Below are 6,603 nucleotides of genomic sequence, written 5' to 3' on the forward strand. Positions count from 1 at the left end.
CCCAGTTTGAGAAGACTTTTTGGGGTTAATGAATCTTATCTTAAGAAAGGTGAAATCCAAAAAAGCAAACAAAGCAATATTACAAAAACTTTAGGAACACATTTAAATAAGCATAGCAATAGGAAGAAATTTAAAAGTATAGAAATTGACTTAATCTTTATCATTGATGCTTTAGAATGTTTTAAGTGTAGTAATAGAATCCGTAATAATTGCACATATTTTTTATGTTTAAGATGTTTACATGTCCTAAAGAATGTTATACTAAAATACTAATAAGGGCCGCCTGGGTGGCTCAGTGGGTTAAGCCGCTGCCTTCAGCTCAGGTCATGATCTCAGGGTCCTGGGATCGAGTCCCCTTATCGGACTCTCTGCTCAGCAGGGAGCCTGCTTCCTCCTCTGTCTCTCTGCCTGCCTCTCTGCCTACTTGTGATCTCTCTCTGTCAAATAAATAAATAAATAATCTTAAAAAAAAAAATAAAATAAAATACTAATAAAAATCTAAATTGTTTAAGGGGGAGTAAATGAATTTGAGATCAATACTGAAATGTTTAATAAAATGTGGGTTTTTTAAAATTGATATGTATTAGATTTAGGTGTCTCAGTTGGTTAAGCATCTGCCTTTGGCTCAGTTCACAATCCCAGGGTCCTGGGATTGAGTCCCAAGTTGGGCTCCCTGCTCAGTGGGGAGTCTGCTTCTCCCTGTCCCTCTGCTCCTCTCCCCTACTCCTTCCAGCCCCCCCCCACCCTCATTCCCTGCGCCACCCTCCTTGTGCACACTTGCTCTCAAGTAAATAAATAAAATCTTAAAAAAAGAGTAATTGCATGTAAAATCCACTGCCCAGGAAGTAGAACCTTGTTATCAATTATTTAATGGGTACTTCTACCCCCAAACACTCACTGCATTCCCTCAGGGATATATCTATTTCAGGAAACAAAAACCAAAGTAATTCACAAATGTCTCTTCTTTAAAATCTGAAAGCATTCCTTTAATATTTTTGATATTATTTTAATAATTTTAATATTTATTAAGCTCTTAGTACTTTTTAAAAAATAAACCAACATAATCTATTGTGTGCCAGGCATTGTGCTAGATACTGAAGAATCAACAGTAATCTAGGAAGACCTGGAAACAGGACTCTTCTCCCATACTTCTCACTTTAAGTAAGTGCCTCTTTCTGGTTTCTCATAATGGCCTTTCCTTGGTTAAAGGGACATCCTCAAGTGTTGCACCTTCCAGGTAGAATGGGCAGGAACATTCTTACTTCAATAGTCCATACTGTTTGTTACACTCCCAACCCTTTTCACGTTTGCTCCTAGAGCATATCCTCTCTGGCTGAATTCTTGCCATCTAGAGATCTGTTCCTCCCTTGTAAAGCCAATGATCTCTGTGGCCAAGACTCGAATATGCTTGCAAAATAACCATACCTCGGGTATGGAGCACTGCCAAGAGAGTCCTTTGAAATCTAATAAATAAAATTTTTGAGAATTTTGTACTCTTACAAATAAGCCGGTCTTTTAATAAAATATGTCTAAATTATTTCCAACATATCCTGAATATTTCCTGTATGTTAATAATTGCATTTGTCTGTTAGTTAACAGAGACCTGAAAAGCACTAATTTTTCTTATATAATGAGAAGGCTAGACGTAGGTAGTGGTTGCCTCCAGGATTGTTTTAGACACTGTATCTATCATCCAAGTAAAAATTGCTAGACTGGAGAGAAAACCAGAAAACAGAAGCAGAACTATGGACAATTCAGATATTAGAACTGGCAAACAAATAATTTAAAATAGCTATAATTAAAATGTTAAAAAAATTTAAAATATAGGCAAATGGATAAAATGAAAGAATTAAACAGAACTGAAGTCTATAAAAAAGAATCAAATAGACAAACTAGATCAGTAAATTAAGAAATCAGGAAGTTGGGGCACCTGGCTGGCTCAGGGAGAAGAGCATGCAACTCTTGATCTTATAGGGTATAGAGATTACCAAAAAAACTAAATAAAATAGGAATGCCTGGCTGGCTCAGTTGGTTAAGTATCTGTCTTCAGCTCAGGTTATGATCCCAGGATTCTGGGATCGAGTCCCGCATTGGGCTCCTTGCTCAGCAGGGAGTCTGTTTCTCCCTCTGCCTCCTGCTCCCCCTTTTTGTGTGCTCTCTCCCACCTCTGACAACTAAATAAAATCTCTAAAAATAATAATAAAATAAAATAAACTTAAAAAAAAAAAGAAATTAAGAAGTCACTGTATGGCATTAACGTGAGACCAGACAAGCAAAAGACAGAACTACTGAACTCAAAGACAAGTCAAAACCAAAAAACAAACAAAAACAAAAACAAAAACAAAACCCATACTAAGTGCAGAGGAAAAACAAAACAGAAAGAACAGAAGTGACATAACTAAAATATGAACCATATATGTAAGTGGAGCCTCTGAAGAAGAAAAGAGATTGCAAAATAATTAATATCTGAACTGATTAACTGATAAAAAGCCTCAGTAAGAGTTTCAAGAAGCTCAGCAAACCTAAATAAGAAGAAAAAGGAGGGGCGCCTGGGTGGCTCAGAGGGTTAAAGCCTCTGCCTTCGGCTCAGATCATGATCCCAGGGTCCTGGGATCAAGCCCCGCATCAGGCTCTCTCCTTGGTGGGGAGCCTGCTTCCTCCTCTCTCTCTGCCTGCCTCTCTGCCTACCTGTGATCTCTCTCTCTGTCAAATAAATAAATAAAATCTTTAAAAAAATAAAAAATAAAAACATAATCAAAGAATACTAATAACTTAATGCTATTAAATTTAAAAGCTTATATGAAACACATAAATTCTTTTAAAAAAAAATTCCAAAGTGGACAAAACAAAAAACCTGAAACATCTGAAGAAGTCAATTGATTCCATAGTTTAAAAATTTTCCAGGGTGAGGGGCACCTGGTGGGTTATAGCCTCTGCCAAGGTCCTGGGATCGGGGCATTGGGCTCTCTGCTCAGCAGGGAGCCTGCTTCCTCCTCTCTCTCTGCCTGCCTCTCTGCCTACTTGTGATCTCTGTCTGTCAAATAAATAAATCTTAAAAAAAATTTTTTTTCCAGGGTGCATGGGTGGCTCAGTCAGTTAGGCATTTGGCTCTTGGTTTCAGCTGAGCTCATGATCTCAGGGTCCTGAGATTGAGCCCCAGTGTGGGGCTCTGTGCTCAGCATGGAGTCTGCTTGGGATTCTTGGGATTCTGCTTGGGACTCCCCCTCTACTCTCTCCCCCTTTGCTCCTCCCCCTGCTTAGGCCTCTCTAAATTAATAAGTAAACTGGGGCACCTGGGTGGCTCAGGTCATGATCGCAGGGTTCTGGGATCGAGCCTGGCATCTGGCTCCCTGCTTGGAGGGAAGCCTGCTTCTCCCTCTCCCATTCCCCCTGCTTGTGTTCCCTCTCTCACTGTGTCTCTCTCTGTCGAATAAATAAACAAAATCTTTAAAAAGTAATAATAAAATAAGTAAATAAAAATCTTCCTATCAAGAAAATTTCAGGCCCAGACACCTTCACCAGCAAATTCTTCCAAATTTAAGGAAAACCTTTAGTCTTATATGTAGTGAATAGAAAAACAGTGAATTCCTCCCAACTCATTTTATGAGGCTAATATAAGCCTGATGAGAAAACAAAGACATTAAAGAAAAGAAAATTATGGGCCAGTATTTCTCATGAACATACATGCAGAAATACTCTAAAATATCAGATCTAACCCAGTCAAATTCTTGAAAAGTTTAATACATTACAGACAAATAGGTTTTACTTCAGGAATGAAAGGCTGGTTCAAGATAGGAAACTTAAGATAATTTACCACATTAATGATAACAGTAAAAAAATATGATTGAGAAAATGCATTTGCGAATTTCAGCCCTCATAATTGTAAAAATCTTAGCAAATGAGAAAGAGAACTTCCTCAACTTGATAAATAGCATATACAGTGGGTGTTTTGTAGATGCTAGATACAAGGACGATATACAAAAAATAACCATACTTCTAGCAACAGACAACTGGAAAATGAAAGAAAAATTTAAAAACCATGTACAATTTCAACAATAAATGTCAAATACCCAGGTACAAATCTAACAAAAGATGTGCATGAAAAACTACAACAAACCATTGGGAGAAATTAAAGACCTTAAAAAATGTAGACATACACCATATTTATTAATTGGAAGATTCAATATTGATAGGATGGCAGTTCTCCCCAATTCAACATATAGAATCACACACAAAACCCCAAAAAGGATTTTTCATTTTTTTGTGAGAATTAACAAGTTGATTCTTTTTTTTTAAAGACTTAATTTATTTGATATAGAGAGACACAGCAATAGAGAGAACCCAAGCAGGGGGAGTGGGAGAGAGAGAAGCAGGCTTCCTTCCAAGCAGGGAGCAGGATGTGGGGCTCGATCCCAGGACCCTGGGATCATGACCTGAGCCAAAGGCAGCCGCTTAATGACTGAGCCACCCAGACACCCCAACAAGTTGATTCTGACATCCCTTAAAAGGACTTACAAAAACCAAGACAGTCTTGAAAAAGAAAAGAAAAAAAGTTGAAGGACTAATACTATAGATTTCAAGACAGTGCCACTGACAAAAGATAATAAAACAGAATGTAGTCCAGAAAGAGGGCCACATATATGTCACCTGACTTATGATAAAAGCCTCCTATATTTCAGATGGCCAAGGATGGTGTTTTTAATAATACCATACACAAAAACTGATTCAAGGTGGACCACAGACTTAAATATGAATGCCAAACCTATAAAGCTTCTGAAAGAAAATAGAATATCTTCAGGAACTTGGAAATAAAGATTTCTTTTCGAGATACAAAAAAAAAAAAAAAGCACTAATCACAAAGGACAAAGGGCTAAAAACCTAGGAAAATGGGAAAAGATACACATAAGCATACGAAAGTACTCAAAAATGATGCCATGTTAAAAGGACATAGGAACTAATTTGAAGGAGTTCCTAATGGCCAAATTTGGGATAATTTGAACAACAAAATATATAACAATAATAATGGGTTAAAACTCACAGAGTACAATAAATACCCAGGAGTTAATAAATAGTTGAATAAACACACAAGGAATAAAAGATAGCTCTTTTTTTTTTTATAATTTTTTTTTTTTTTTAGATTTTATTTATTTATCGGAGAGAGAGGGTGAGAGAGCAAGCACAGGCAGACAGAATGGCAGGCAGAGGCAGAGGGAGAAGCAGGCTCCCTGCCGAGCAAGGAGCCCGATGCGGGACTGGATCCCAGAATGCTGGGATCATGACCTGAGCCGAAGGCAGCTGCTTAACCAACTGAGCCACCCAGGCGTCCCTAAAGGATAGTTCTTTACAGAATTTAAATTAATAAGTATAGAAAGAATGATCAAAAGAGAAGATCACCACTAGATAAACATCACAGTAATAATTGTTACAGACAAGAATGATCAATGGATGGTAAAATTAATGGGTGAAAATTTGATGAGAATAGTATTTTGTTTTAAAGTTTATTTAAGTAATCTCTATACCCTGAACATGGGGCTTAAACTCATGATCCCAAGATCAAGAGTCACATGTTCTCTGACTGAGTCATCCAGAAACCCCCATGAGAACAGTATTTTTGCATAGTCTCAAAGCATCTCTGCACAAGATACTTATTTTTTTTTTAAAGATTTTATTTATTTTATTTGACAGAGAGCGAGATCACAAGTAGGCAGAGAGGCAGGCAGAGACAGAGGGGGAAGCAGGCTCCCTGCTGAGCAGAGAGCCCGATGCGGGGCTCGATCCCAGGACCCCGAGATCATGACCTGAGCCGAAGGCAGTGGCTTAATCCACTGAGCCACCCAGGTGCCCCACAAGATACTTATTAATTAAAAAGAGAAAAATGGTAGTTTTACGAAGGAGAAACCTGGCAGATACCACCTTAACCAAGTGATCATAGTTAACCTACCAGTAAGAAATATATTGATAGCATTATAGAACACACTGAGAAGAATAGAAACATAATTTCTGTGATCTTTTAGCCAAAAACGTCTGGTCTAAATTTAACTATGAGGAAAAAGCAGACAATTATAAATTGAAAGACATTCTACAAAATAACTGGCCAGTACTCTTCAGAAGTATCAAGGTCATGAAAGATAAAAAACACTTTAGAACTATGTCTGATAGGAAGAGATGAGACAATTAAATCAATGTGGGAATCTGCTGTTGGATCCTGGAAAAGAAGAGGTTGCTGAGAAGACAATTAGCAAAATTTCGATAAGGTCTGTAAATTAGTCAAAAGTCTTATATCCATGTAAATTTTTCCAATTTTTATCACTGTACCAAGGGCACCTGAGTGAAGAATATATGGGAATTCTTTACACTATATTTTCGATATGAAAATAAAGTTTTTTTTAAAATGAAGAAAAAAAATTTTTAAATGACAGTGGGCAAAAAGACCTAAACAGACACTTTAAGAAACAGGATATCCAAATGGCCAATAAACCTCTGAAAATGTGCTGAACATCATTACCCATCAGGAAACAAAAGTAAGAGTGCAATGAAATTCCACTATACAACCACCAGAATAGTTAAAATAAAAGACTGACAATATCAAACAGAGATGATGAG

This window comes from Mustela erminea, chromosome 19 (assembly GCF_009829155.1).
Source record: "Mustela erminea isolate mMusErm1 chromosome 19, mMusErm1.Pri, whole genome shotgun sequence".
NCBI lineage: Eukaryota > Metazoa > Chordata > Mammalia > Carnivora > Mustelidae > Mustela > Mustela erminea.